The following is a 15,000-nucleotide window of genomic DNA, read 5'->3' as shown; positions in this document are numbered from 1 at the left end:
CGAGCGCGGCGGAACTCCCGTGTAGGACATCTCTGGGCCCGTGTGGCCAACGGGCACGCGACAGGGTCGTCTCGGTCTCGCGACGAAAGCGGTTTCGCGCTGGTTGGTGCGCTAGAGGTCGATCCGCAGGCCGAAGGAACCGTCCACCCGAACACCCCGGCGCGAGGCCGGGGCCGGCAGGGGCCCTCCGATGGCGGGTCATGCTTGCCAATCGGTCAGTGGTTGGTGTGGTGCAGTATATGTCAGGGTGTGGGTGCGAGATGGGCCGGGAGGACCGCTCCTCCAGCGTCGGACCCGAGTCATAGGAAGTGCCGTTTTGTCACAACCCCAGGGGTGGGGGGGTAACGGTAGGGAAGTGCCGGCCAACGCGCAGAGGTCGACCCGCAGGCCGAAGGAACCGTCCACCCGAACACCCCGGCGCGAGGCCGGGGCCGGCAGGGGCCCTCCGATGGCGGGTCATGATTGCCAATCGGTCAGTGGTTATGTGTGCTGCGGTGATGCGGTGCCGGCCAACGCTCAGAGGTCGACCCGCAGGCCGAAGGAACCGTCCACCCGAACACCCCGGCGCGAGGCCGGGGCCGGCAGGGGCCCTCCGATGGCGGGTCATGATTGCCAATCGGTCAGTGGTTATGTGTGTGCTGCGGTGCCGGCCAACGCTCAGAGGTCGACCCGCAGGCCGAAGGAACCGTCCACCCGAACACCCCGGCGCGAGGCCGGGGCCGGCAGGGGCCCTCCGATGGCGGGTCATGATTGCCAATCGGTCAGTGGTTGTGTGTGCTGCGGTGCCGGCCAACGCTCAGAGGTCGACCCGCAGGCCGAAGGAACCGTCCACACCGAACACCCCGGCGCGAGGCCGGGGCCGGCAGGGGCCCTCCGATGGCGGGTCATGATTGCCAATCGGTCAGTGGTTGTGTGTGTTGCGGTGGGGCCGGGAGGACCGCTCCTCCTGCGTCGGACCCGGGTCATGGGAAGTGCCGTGTGGCGGTGGTGGGGCCGGGAGGACCGCTCCTCCTGCGTCGGACCCGAGTCATGGGAAGTGCCGTGTGGCGGGGCCGGGAGGACCGCTCCTCCTGCGTCGGACCCGAGTCATAGGAAGTGCCGTGTGGCGGGGCCGGGAGGACCGCTCCTCCTGCGTCGGACCCGAGTCATAGGAAGTGCCGTGTGGCGGGGCCGGGAGGACCGCTCCTCCTGCGTCGGACCCGAGTCATAGGAAGTGCCGTGTGGCGGGGCCGGGAGGACCGCTCCTCCTGCGTCGGACCCGAGTCATAGGAAGTGCCGTGTTGCGCTGGTGGGGCCGTGCCCGCCAACAGCCTTCAGTGGTCGGATACCACGTTTGCAAGCTCCCCGCTGGAATGGGGACTTAGAAGAAATGAGGGGAAAATTCCCCCGGAGCTCCGTGCCTGAGGGCGGGCTGTGAGCCGCGCCGCGTCCGCCAACAGCCTTCCATGGTCGGACACCATTGTTCGCAAGTTGCCCGCTGGAATGGGCACATAGAAGAAATTTCGAGGATAACATCCACCAGAGCGCCAGGGCGGCCGTTATTGCAGTATGCGTCCGCCTGGCAGCTCTCTTCCGCGGGAACCATTGGGCAATTTCTTTCACGGAGGTGGACATAGAAGAATTTTTGTTTCTAAAAACGTGGTTCCTAAAAATGTGCCCCAGGTGTTTTGGAAAACCCGGGTAAACCTGGGAAGTAGGCAAATGACCCTCTGACTAGGGGTAAAAACGTTTGCCTACTGCAGCGCCCCTAATGCAATTCGGCGGAACTGCAACGCCCCTGGTCGCCTAAACGCTACCCCTGGTCGCCTAAACCTCACCCCTGGTCGCCTAAACCTCACCCCTGGTCGCCTAAAAGTCACCCCTGGTCGCCTAAATTGTCAACCCCTGGTCACCTAAATTGTCAACCCCTGGTCGCCTAAAGGGGACTTAGAAGAAATGAGGGGGCAAATTCCCCCGGAGCTCCGTGCCTGAGGGCGGGCTGTGAGCCGCGCCGCGTCCGCCAACAGCCTTCAGTGGTCGGATACAATGTATGAAAGTTCCCCGCTGGAAAGGGGACTTAGAAGAAATGAGGCAAATTTCCCCGGAGCTCCGTGCCTGAGGGCGGGCTGTGAGCCGCGCCGCGCCCGCCAACAGCCTTCAGTGGTCGGATACAATGTTTGAAAGTTCCCCGCTGGAAAGGGGACTTAGAAGAAATGAGGCAAATTTCCCCGGAGCTCCGTGCCTGAGGGCGGGCTGTGAGCCGCGCCGCGCCCGCCAACAGCCTTCAGTGGTCGGATACAATGTTTGAAAGGTCCCCGCTGGAAAGGGGACTTAGAAGAAATGAGCCAAATTTCCCCGGAGCTCCGTGCCTGAGGGCGGGCTGTGAGCCGCGCCGCGTCCGCCAACAGCCTTCAGTGGTCGGATACAATGTTTCAAAGTTCCCCGCTGGAAAGGGGACTTAGAAGAAATTTGTAAAAATTCACCCGGAGCTCCGTGCCTGAGGGCCGGCTATGAGCCGCGCCGTGCCCGCCAACAGCCTTCCACGGTCGGATACAATGTTTCAAAGTTCCCCGCTGGAAAGGGGACTTAGAAGGAATTTGTCAAATTCACCCGGAGCTCCGTGCCTGAGGGCCGGCTATGAGCCGCGCCGTGCCCGCCAACAGCCTTCCACGGTCGGATACAATGTTTCAAAGTTCCCCGCTGGAAAGGGGACTTAGAAGGAATTTGTCAAATTCACCCGGAGCTCCGTGCCTGAGGGCCGGCTATGAGCCGCGCCGTGCCCGCCAACAGCCTTCCACGGTCGGATACAATGTTTGAAAGTTCCCCGCTGGAAAGGGGACTTAGAAGAAATGAGGGGGAAATTCCCCCGGAGCTCCGTGCCTGAGGGCGGGCTGTGAGCCGCGCCGCGTCCGCCAACAGCCTTCCACGGTCGGATACAATGTTTCAAAGTTCCCCGCTGGAAAGGGGACTTAGAAGAAATTTGTAAAATTCACCCGGAGCTCCGTGCCCGAGGGCCGGCTATGAGCCGCGCCGCGCCCGCCAACAGCCTTCCTTTGGTCGGATACAATGTTTCAAAGTTCCCCGCTGGAAAGGGGACTTAGAAGAAATTTGTAAAATTCACCCGGAGCTCCGTGCCCGAGGGCCGGCTATGAGCCCCGCCGTGCCCGCCAACAGCCTTCCACGGTCGGATACAATGTTTCAAAGTTCCCCGCTGGAAAGGGGACTTAGAAGAAATTTGTAAAAATTCACCCGGAGCTCCGTGCCCGAGGGCCGGCTATGAGCCCCGCCGTGCCCGCCAACAGCCTTCCACGGTCGGATACAATGTTTCAAAGTTCCCCGCTGGAAAGGGGACTTAGAAGAAATTTGTAAAAATTCACCCGGAGCTCCGTGCCCGAGGGCCGGCTATGAGCCGCGCCGCGCCCGCCAACAGCCTTCCACGGTCGGATACAATGTTTCAAAGTTCCCCGCTGGAAAGGGGACTTAGAAGAAATTTGTGAAAATTCACCCGGAGCTCCGTGCCCGAGGGCCGGCTATGAGCCGCGCCGTGCCCGCCAACAGCCTTCCACGGTCGGATACAATGTTTCAAAGTTCCCCGCTGGAAAGGGGACTTAGAAGAAATTTGTAAAAATTCATCCGGAGCTCCGTGCCCGAGGGCCGGCTATGAGCCGCGCCGTGCCCGCCAACAGCCTTCCACGGTCGGATACAATGTTTCAAAGTTCCCCGCTGGAAAGGGGACTTAGAAGAAATTTGTGAAAATTCACCCGGAGCTCCGTGCCCGAGGGCCGGCTATGAGCCGCGCCGTGCCCGCCAACAGCCTTCCACGGTCGGATACAATGTTTCAAAGTTCCCCGCTGGAAAGGGGACTTAGAAGAAATTTGTAAAAATTCACCCGGAGCTCCGTGCCCGAGGGCCGGCTATGAGCCGCGCCGTGCCCGCCAACAGCCTTCCACGGTCGGATACAATGTTTCAAAGTTCCCCGCTGGAAAGGGGACTTAGAAGAAATTTGTGAAAATTCACCCGGAGCTCCGTGCCCGAGGGCCGGCTATGAGCCGCGCCGTGCCCGCCAACAGCCTTCCACGGTCGGATACAATGTTTCAAAGTTCCCCGCTGGAAAGGGGACTTAGAAGAAATTTGTGAAAATTCACCCGGAGCTCCGTGCCTGAGGGCCGGCTATGAGCCGCGCCGCGCCCGCCAACAGCCTTCAGTGGTCGGATACAATGTTTGAAAGTTCCCCGCTGGAAAGGGGACTTAGAAGAATTGAGTAAAATTCACCCGGAGCTCCGTGCCCGAGGGCCGGCTATGAGCCGCGCCGCGCCCGCCAACAGCCTTCCTTTGGTCGGATACAATGTTTCAAAGTTCCCCGCTGGAAAGGGGACTTAGAAGAAATTTGTGAAAATTCACCCGGAGCTCCGTGCCTGAGGGCCGGCTATGAGCCGCGCCGTGCCCGCCAACAGCCTTCCACGGTCGGATACAATGTTTCAAAGTTCCCCGCTGGAAAGGGGACTTAGAAGAAATTTGTGAAAATTCACCCGGAGCTCCGTGCCCGAGGGCCGGCTATGAGCCGCGCCGTGCCCGCCAACAGCCTTCCACGGTCGGATACAATGTTTCAAAGTTCCCCGCTGGAAAGGGGACTTAGAAGAAATTTGTAAAAATTCACCCGGAGCTCCGTGCCCGAGGGCCGGCTATGAGCCGCGCCGTGCCCGCCAACAGCCTTCCACGGTCGGATACAATGTTTCAAAGTTCCCCGCTGGAAAGGGGACTTAGAAGAAATTTGTAAAATTCACCCGGAGCTCCGTGCCCGAGGGCCGGCTATGAGCCGCGCCGTGCCCGCCAACAGCCTTCCACGGTCGGATACAATGTTTCAAAGTTCCCCGCTGGAAAGGGGACTTAGAAGAAATTTGTGAAAATTCACCCGGAGCTCCGTGCCTGAGGGCCGGCTATGAGCCGCGCCGTGCCCGCCAACAGCCTTCCACGGTCGGATACAATGTTTCAAAGTTCCCCGCTGGAAAGGGGACTTAGAAGAAATTTGTAAAATTCACCCGGAGCTCCGTGCCCGAGGGCCGGCTATGAGCCGCGCCGCGCCCGCCAACAGCCTTCCTTTGGTCGGATACAATGTTTCAAAGTTCCCCGCTGGAAAGGGGACTTAGAAGAAATTTGTAAAATTCACCCGGAGCTCCGTGCCCGAGGGCCGGCTATGAGCCCCGCCGTGCCCGCCAACAGCCTTCCACGGTCGGATACAATGTTTCAAAGTTCCCCGCTGGAAAGGGGACTTAGAAGAAATTTGTAAAAATTCACCCGGAGCTCCGTGCCCGAGGGCCGGCTATGAGCCCCGCCGTGCCCGCCAACAGCCTTCCACGGTCGGATACAATGTTTCAAAGTTCCCCGCTGGAAAGGGGACTTAGAAGAAATTTGTAAAAATTCACCCGGAGCTCCGTGCCCGAGGGCCGGCTATGAGCCGCGCCGCGCCCGCCAACAGCCTTCCACGGTCGGATACAATGTTTCAAAGTTCCCCGCTGGAAAGGGGACTTAGAAGAAATTTGTGAAAATTCACCCGGAGCTCCGTGCCCGAGGGCCGGCTATGAGCCGCGCCGTGCCCGCCAACAGCCTTCCACGGTCGGATACAATGTTTCAAAGTTCCCCGCTGGAAAGGGGACTTAGAAGAAATTTGTAAAAATTCATCCGGAGCTCCGTGCCCGAGGGCCGGCTATGAGCCGCGCCGTGCCCGCCAACAGCCTTCCACGGTCGGATACAATGTTTCAAAGTTCCCCGCTGGAAAGGGGACTTAGAAGAAATTTGTGAAAATTCACCCGGAGCTCCGTGCCCGAGGGCCGGCTATGAGCCGCGCCGTGCCCGCCAACAGCCTTCCACGGTCGGATACAATGTTTCAAAGTTCCCCGCTGGAAAGGGGACTTAGAAGAAATTTGTAAAAATTCACCCGGAGCTCCGTGCCCGAGGGCCGGCTATGAGCCGCGCCGTGCCCGCCAACAGCCTTCCACGGTCGGATACAATGTTTCAAAGTTCCCCGCTGGAAAGGGGACTTAGAAGAAATTTGTGAAAATTCACCCGGAGCTCCGTGCCCGAGGGCCGGCTATGAGCCGCGCCGTGCCCGCCAACAGCCTTCCACGGTCGGATACAATGTTTCAAAGTTCCCCGCTGGAAAGGGGACTTAGAAGAAATTTGTGAAAATTCACCCGGAGCTCCGTGCCTGAGGGCCGGCTATGAGCCGCGCCGCGCCCGCCAACAGCCTTCAGTGGTCGGATACAATGTTTGAAAGTTCCCCGCTGGAAAGGGGACTTAGAAGAATTGAGTAAAATTCACCCGGAGCTCCGTGCCCGAGGGCCGGCTATGAGCCGCGCCGCGCCCGCCAACAGCCTTCCTTTGGTCGGATACAATGTTTCAAAGTTCCCCGCTGGAAAGGGGACTTAGAAGAAATTTGTGAAAATTCACCCGGAGCTCCGTGCCTGAGGGCCGGCTATGAGCCGCGCCGTGCCCGCCAACAGCCTTCCACGGTCGGATACAATGTTTCAAAGTTCCCCGCTGGAAAGGGGACTTAGAAGAAATTTGTGAAAATTCACCCGGAGCTCCGTGCCCGAGGGCCGGCTATGAGCCGCGCCGTGCCCGCCAACAGCCTTCCACGGTCGGATACAATGTTTCAAAGTTCCCCGCTGGAAAGGGGACTTAGAAGAAATTTGTAAAAATTCACCCGGAGCTCCGTGCCCGAGGGCCGGCTATGAGCCGCGCCGTGCCCGCCAACAGCCTTCCACGGTCGGATACAATGTTTCAAAGTTCCCCGCTGGAAAGGGGACTTAGAAGAAATTTGTAAAATTCACCCGGAGCTCCGTGCCCGAGGGCCGGCTATGAGCCGCGCCGTGCCCGCCAACAGCCTTCCACGGTCGGATACAATGTTTCAAAGTTCCCCGCTGGAAAGGGGACTTAGAAGAAATTTGTGAAAATTCACCCGGAGCTCCGTGCCTGAGGGCCGGCTATGAGCCGCGCCGTGCCCGCCAACAGCCTTCCACGGTCGGATACAATGTTTCAAAGTTCCCCGCTGGAAAGGGGACTTAGAAGAAATTAGGCAACTTTCCCCGGAGCTCCATGCCTGAGTGCGGGCTGTTTGCCGCGCCGTGCCCGCCAACAGCCTTCAGTGGTCGGATACAATGTTTCAAAGTTCCCCGCTGGAAAGGGGACTTAGAAGAAATTATGAATATTTTTGTTTCTAAAAACGTGATCCCTGAAAATGTGCCCCAGGTGTTTTGGAAAACCCGGGTAAACCTGGGAAGTAGGCAAATGACCCTCTGACTAGGGGGGAAGAACGTTTGCCTACTGCAGCGCCCCTAATGCAATTCGGCGGAACTGCAACGCCCCTGGTCGCCTAAACGCTACCCCTGGTCGCCTAAAAGCTACCCCTGGTCGCCTAAAAGCTACCCCTGGTCGCCTAAACGCTACCCCTGGTCGCCTAAACGCTACCCCTGGTCGCCTAAACGCTACCCCTGGTCACCTAAACGCTACCCCTGGTCGCCTAAACGCTTCCCCTGGTCACCTAAACGCTACCCCTGGTCGCCTAAACGCTACCCCTGGTCGCCTAACTGACCCCTCGTGTGTGGGGATCAACGTTTGCCTACTAGGGCGTCCTCCGGCGGCCTCTCGGCAGTACTGCAGGCCCATTTTAGCCGAGCCCATTGAAATGAATGGGGGAATTTTATACGTTTTTGCCTTTTTTTTCCCCCCCTCGTTCTTTTTGTATTTATTCATTTATTTCAACTTTTACCGACTCAACCGCCCTCCGGCGTGCCCTCGGCGGTCCCGCAAGCCCAATTCGGCCGAGCCCATTGAAATGAATGGGGGAATTTTATACGTTTTTGCCTTTTTTCCCCCCCCCTCGTTCTTTTTGTATTTATTCATTTATTTCAACTTTTACCGACTCAACCGCCCTCCGGCGTGCCCTCGGCGGTCCCGCAAGCCCAATTCGGCCGAGCCCATTGAAATGAATGGGGGAATTTTATACGTTTTTGCCTTTTTTTTCCCCCCCTCGTTCTTTTTGTATTTATTCATTTATTTCAACTTTTACCGACTCAACCGCCCTCCGGCGTGCCCTCGGCGGTCCCGCAAGCCCAATTCGGCCGAGCCCATTGAAATGAATGGGGGAATTTTATACGTTTTTGCCTTTTTTTCCCCCCTCGTTCTTTTTGTATTTATTCATTTATTTCAACTTTTACCGACTCAACCGCCCTCCGGCGTGCCCTCGGCGGTCCCGCAAGCCCAATTCGGCCGAGCCCATTGAAATGAATGGGGGGATTTTATACGTTTTTGCCTTTTTTCCCCCCCTCGTTCTTTTTGTATTTATTCATTTATTTCAACTTTTACCGACTCAACCGCCCTCCGGCGTGCCCCCGGCGGTCCCGCAAGCCCAATTCGGCCGAACCCATTGAAATGAATGGGGGAATTTTATACGTTTTTGCCTTTTTTTTCCCCCCCTCGTTCTTTTTGTATTTATTCATTTATTTCAACTTTTACCGACTCAACCGCCCTCCGGCGTGCCCCCGGCGGTCCCGCAAGCCCAATTCGGCCGAACCCATTGAAATGAATGGGGGAATTTTATACGTTTTTGCCTTTTTTTTCCCCCCCTCGTTCTTTTTGTATTTATTCATTTATTTCAACTTTTACCGACTCAACCGCCCTCCGGCGTGCCCTCGGCGGTCCCGCAAGCCCAATTCGGCCGAGCCCATTGAAATGAATGGGGGGATTTTATACGTTTTTGCCTTTTTTCCCCCCCTCGTTCTTTTTGTATTTATTCATTTATTTCAACTTTTACCGACTCAACCGCCCTCCGGCGTGCCCTCGGCGGTCCCGCAAGCCCAATTCGGCCGAGCCCATTGAAATGAATGGGGGAATTTTATACGTTTTTGCCTTTTTTCCCCCCCCCCTCGTTCTTTTTGTATTTATTCATTTATTTCAACTTTTACCGACTCAACCGCCCTCCGGCGTGCCCTCGGCGGTCCCGCAAGCCCAATTCGGCCGAGCCCATTGAAATGAATGGGGGGATTTTATACGTTTTTGCCTTTTTTCCCCCCCTCGTTCTTTTTGTATTTATTCATTTATTTCAACTTTTACCGACTCAACCGCCCTCCGGCGTGCCCCCGGCGGTCCCGCAAGCCCAATTCGGCCGAACCCATTGAAATGAATGGGGGAATTTTATACGTTTTTGCCTTTTTTTTCCCCCCCTCGTTCTTTTTGTATTTATTCATTTATTTCAACTTTTACCGACTCAACCGCCCTCCGGCGTGCCCTCGGCGGTCCCGCAAGCCCAATTCGGCCGAGCCCATTGAAATGAATGGGGGGATTTTATACGTTTTTGCCTTTTTTCCCCCCCTCGTTCTTTTTGTATTTATTCATTTATTTCAACTTTTACCGACTCAACCGCCCTCCGGCGTGCCCTCGGCGGTCCCGCAAGCCCAATTCGGCCGAGCCCATTGAAATGAATGGGGGAATTTTATACGTTTTTGCCTTTTTTCCCCCCCCCCTCGTTCTTTTTGTATTTATTCATTTATTTCAACTTTTACCGACTCAACCGCCCTCCGGCGTGCCCTCGGCGGTCCCGCAAGCCCAATTCGGCCGAGCCCATTGAAATGAATGGGGGGATTTTATACGTTTTTGCCTTTTTTCCCCCCCTCGTTCTTTTTGTATTTATTCATTTATTTCAACTTTTACCGACTCAACCGCCCTCCGGCGTGCCCCCGGCGGTCCCGCAAGCCCAATTCGGCCGAACCCATTGAAATGAATGGGGGAATTTTATACGTTTTTGCCTTTTTTTTCCCCCCCTCGTTCTTTTTGTATTTATTCATTTATTTCAACTTTTACCGACTCAACCGCCCTCCGGCGTGCCCTCGGCGGTCCCGCAAGCCCAATTCGGCCGAGCCCATTGAAATGAATGGGGGGATTTTATACGTTTTTGCCTTTTTTCCCCCCCTCGTTCTTTTTGTATTTATTCATTTATTTCAACTTTTACCGACTCAACCGCCCTCCGGCGTGCCCTCGGCGGTCCCGCAAGCCCAATTCGGCCGAGCCCATTGAAATGAATGGGGGAATTTTATACGTTTTTGCCTTTTTTCCCCCCCCCCTCGTTCTTTTTGTATTTATTCATTTATTTCAACTTTTACCGACTCAACCGCCCTCCGGCGTGCCCTCGGCGGTCCCGCAAGCCCAATTCGGCCGAGCCCATTGAAATGAATGGGGGGATTTTATACGTTTTTGCCTTTTTTCCCCCCCTCGTTCTTTTTGTATTTATTCATTTATTTCAACTTTTACCGACTCAACCGCCCTCCGGCGTGCCCCCGGCGGTCCCGCAAGCCCAATTCGGCCGAACCCATTGAAATGAATGGGGGAATTTTATACGTTTTTGCCTTTTTTTTCCCCCCCTCGTTCTTTTTGTATTTATTCATTTATTTCAACTTTTACCGACTCAACCGCCCTCCGGCGTGCCCTCGGCGGTCCCGCAAGCCCAATTCGGCCGAGCCCATTGAAATGAATGGGGGGATTTTATACGTTTTTGCCTTTTTTCCCCCCCTCGTTCTTTTTGTATTTATTCATTTATTTCAACTTTTACCGACTCAACCGCCCTCCGGCGTGCCCTCGGCGGTCCCGCAAGCCCAATTCGGCCGAGCCCATTGAAATGAATGGGGGAATTTTATACGTTTTTGCCTTTTTTCCCCCCCCCCTCGTTCTTTTTGTATTTATTCATTTATTTCAACTTTTACCGACTCAACCGCCCTCCGGCGTGCCCTCGGCGGTCCCGCAAGCCCAATTCGGCCGAGCCCATTGAAATGAATGGGGGGATTTTATACGTTTTTGCCTTTTTTCCCCCCCTCGTTCTTTTTGTATTTATTCATTTATTTCAACTTTTACCGACTCAACCGCCCTCCGGCGTGCCCCCGGCGGTCCCGCAAGCCCAATTCGGCCGAACCCATTGAAATGAATGGGGGAATTTTATACGTTTTTGCCTTTTTTTTCCCCCCCTCGTTCTTTTTGTATTTATTCATTTATTTCAACTTTTACCGACTCAACCGCCCTCCGGCGTGCCCTCGGCGGTCCCGCAAGCCCAATTCGGCCGAGCCCATTGAAATGAATGGGGGGATTTTATACGTTTTTGCCTTTTTTCCCCCCCTCGTTCTTTTTGTATTTATTCATTTATTTCAACTTTTACCGACTCAACCGCCCTCCGGCGTGCCCTCGGCGGTCCCGCAAGCCCAATTCGGCCGAGCCCATTGAAATGAATGGGGGAATTTTATACGTTTTTGCCTTTTTTCCCCCCCCCCTCGTTCTTTTTGTATTTATTCATTTATTTCAACTTTTACCGACTCAACCGCCCTCCGGCGTGCCCTCGGCGGTCCCGCAAGCCCAATTCGGCCGAGCCCATTGAAATGAATGGGGGGATTTTATACGTTTTTGCCTTTTTTCCCCCCCTCGTTCTTTTTGTATTTATTCATTTATTTCAACTTTTACCGACTCAACCGCCCTCCGGCGTGCCCCCGGCGGTCCCGCAAGCCCAATTCGGCCGAACCCATTGAAATGAATGGGGGAATTTTATACGTTTTTGCCTTTTTTTTCCCCCCCTCGTTCTTTTTGTATTTATTCATTTATTTCAACTTTTACCGACTCAACCGCCCTCCGGCGTGCCCTCGGCGGTCCCGCAAGCCCAATTCGGCCGAGCCCATTGAAATGAATGGGGGGATTTTATACGTTTTTGCCTTTTTTCCCCCCCTCGTTCTTTTTGTATTTATTCATTTATTTCAACTTTTACCGACTCAACCGCCCTCCGGCGTGCCCTCGGCGGTCCCGCAAGCCCAATTCGGCCGAGCCCATTGAAATGAATGGGGGAATTTTATACGTTTTTGCCTTTTTTCCCCCCCCCCTCGTTCTTTTTGTATTTATTCATTTATTTCAACTTTTACCGACTCAACCGCCCTCCGGCGTGCCCTCGGCGGTCCCGCAAGCCCAATTCGGCCGAGCCCATTGAAATGAATGGGGGGATTTTATACGTTTTTGCCTTTTTTCCCCCCCTCGTTCTTTTTGTATTTATTCATTTATTTCAACTTTTACCGACTCAACCGCCCTCCGGCGTGCCCCCGGCGGTCCCGCAAGCCCAATTCGGCCGAACCCATTGAAATGAATGGGGGAATTTTATACGTTTTTGCCTTTTTTTTCCCCCCCTCGTTCTTTTTGTATTTATTCATTTATTTCAACTTTTACCGACTCAACCGCCCTCCGGCGTGCCCTCGGCGGTCCCGCAAGCCCAATTCGGCCGAGCCCATTGAAATGAATGGGGGGATTTTATACGTTTTTGCCTTTTTTCCCCCCCTCGTTCTTTTTGTATTTATTCATTTATTTCAACTTTTACCGACTCAACCGCCCTCCGGCGTGCCCTCGGCGGTCCCGCAAGCCCAATTCGGCCGAGCCCATTGAAATGAATGGGGGAATTTTATACGTTTTTGCCTTTTTTCCCCCCCCCCTCGTTCTTTTTGTATTTATTCATTTATTTCAACTTTTACCGACTCAACCGCCCTCCGGCGTGCCCTCGGCGGTCCCGCAAGCCCAATTCGGCCGAGCCCATTGAAATGAATGGGGGGATTTTATACGTTTTTGCCTTTTTTCCCCCCCTCGTTCTTTTTGTATTTATTCATTTATTTCAACTTTTACCGACTCAACCGCCCTCCGGCGTGCCCCCGGCGGTCCCGCAAGCCCAATTCGGCCGAACCCATTGAAATGAATGGGGGAATTTTATACGTTTTTGCCTTTTTTTTCCCCCCCTCGTTCTTTTTGTATTTATTCATTTATTTCAACTTTTACCGACTCAACCGCCCTCCGGCGTGCCCTCGGCGGTCCCGCAAGCCCAATTCGGCCGAGCCCATTGAAATGAATGGGGGGATTTTATACGTTTTTGCCTTTTTTCCCCCCCTCGTTCTTTTTGTATTTATTCATTTATTTCAACTTTTACCGACTCAACCGCCCTCCGGCGTGCCCTCGGCGGTCCCGCAAGCCCAATTCGGCCGAGCCCATTGAAATGAATGGGGGAATTTTATACGTTTTTGCCTTTTTTCCCCCCCCCCTCGTTCTTTTTGTATTTATTCATTTATTTCAACTTTTACCGACTCAACCGCCCTCCGGCGTGCCCTCGGCGGTCCCGCAAGCCCAATTCGGCCGAGCCCATTGAAATGAATGGGGGAATTTTATACGTTTTTGCCTTTTTTTTCCCCCCCCTCGTCCTTTTTGTATTTATTCATTTATTTCAACTTTTACCGACTCAACCGCCCTCCGGCGTGCCCTCGGCGGTCCCGCAAGCCCAATTCGGCCGAGCCCATTGAAATGAATGGGGGAATTTTATACGTTTTTGCCTTTTTTTTTCCCCCCTCGTCCTTTTTGTATTTATTTACTTATTTCAACCTTTACCGACTTAGGGGCCGCTTTGCACCGCCTGTGCCCGGGGAAGGTGCTCCTATTCGGGCCAAGTGTGACACACGCCCGCCCTCCTCCTCCGGAGCTTCCATTAGGGTAGACTTAGGGGCCGCTTGGCACCGCCTGTGCCCGGGGAAGGTGCTCATATTCGGCTTCACTGTCAGGCAGCATGCACTCCTCCTCCGGAGCTTCCATTTGGGCAAACTTAGGGGCCGCTTGGCACCGCCCGTGCCCGGGGAAGGTGCTCCTATTCGGGCCAAGTGTGACACACGCCCGCACTCCTCCTCCGGAGCTTCCATTTGGGCAAACTTAGGGGCCGCTTGGCACCGCCTGTGCCCGGGGAAGGTGCTCCTATTCGGGCCAAGTGTGACACACGCCCGCACTCCTCCTCCGGAGCTTCCATTTGGGCAAACTTAGGGGCCGCTTGGCACCGCCTGTGCCCGGGGAAGGTGCTCCTCTCCGGGCTAAGTGTGACACACGCCCGCACTCCTCCTCCGGAGCTTCCATAAGGGCAAACTTAGGGGCCGCTTGGCACCGCCTGTGCCCGGGGAAGGTGCTCCTCTCCGGGCTAAGTGTGACACACGCCCGCCCTCCTCCTCCGGAGCTTCCATGAGGGTAGACTTAGGGGCCGCTTGGCACCTCCCGTGCCCGGGGAAGGTGCTCCTATTCGGGCTAAGTGTGACAGACGCCGGCCTATTACCCCCGGAGCGATGGAGCTGGGGGCGCTCGCTCCCCGCCCGTGCCCGGGGAAGGTGCTCCTCTCCGGGCTAAGTGTGGCAGACGCCGGCCTATTACCCCCGGAGCGATGGAGCTGGGGGGCGCTCGCTCCCCGCCCGTGCCCGGGGAAGGTGCTCCTCTCCGGCCTAAGTGTGGCAGACGCCGGCCTATTACCCCCGGAGCGATGGAGCTGGGGGGCGCTCGCTCCCGGCCCGTGCCCGGGGAAGGTGCTCCTCTCCGGGCTAAGTGTGGCAGACGCCGGCCTATTACCCCCGGAGCGATGGAGCTGGGGGTGGGCGCTCGCTCCCTGCCTGTGCCCGGGGAAGGTGCTCCTCTCCAGCCCCAGGTCGCCTAACCCCCTTACCCCTGGTCACCTAAACCCCTTACCCCTGGTCGCCTAAACGTCTCACCCCTGGTCGCCTAAACCCCTTACCCCTGGTCACCTAAACCCCTTACCCCTGGTCGCCTAAGTGGCCCACCCCTGGTCACCTAAACGTCCCACCCCTGGTCACCTAAACGTCCCACCCCTGGTCGCCTAAACCCCTTACCCCTGGTCACCTAAACGGCCCACCCCTGGTCGCCTAAACCTGCCGCCCCTGGTCACCTAAGTGGCCCACCCCTGGTCGCCTAAGTGGCCCACCCCTGGTCGCCTAAGTGGCCCACCCCTGGTCGCCTAAGTGGCCCACCCCTGGTCGCCTAAGTGGCCCACCCCTGGTCACCTAAACGTCCAACCCCTGGTCGCACTTAGTGCAATTCGGCCCACCTCGCGTCCGGGAGGAGGCCATCCTCTTCGGCCTGACTTTCACGGACGCCGGCCTGTCTCCTCCGGAGCCTCCACGCGGTTGAACTTAGGGG

Source organism: Idiotropiscis lumnitzeri, unplaced genomic scaffold (genome assembly GCF_059441095.1).
Source record: "Idiotropiscis lumnitzeri isolate Australia: NSW breed Sydney's pygmy pipehorse unplaced genomic scaffold, RoL_Ilum_1.0 HiC_scaffold_260, whole genome shotgun sequence".
NCBI lineage: Eukaryota > Metazoa > Chordata > Actinopteri > Syngnathiformes > Syngnathidae > Idiotropiscis > Idiotropiscis lumnitzeri.
The sequence above is the reverse complement of the archived record's forward strand: the minus strand, read 5'-3'. Positions refer to the sequence as shown.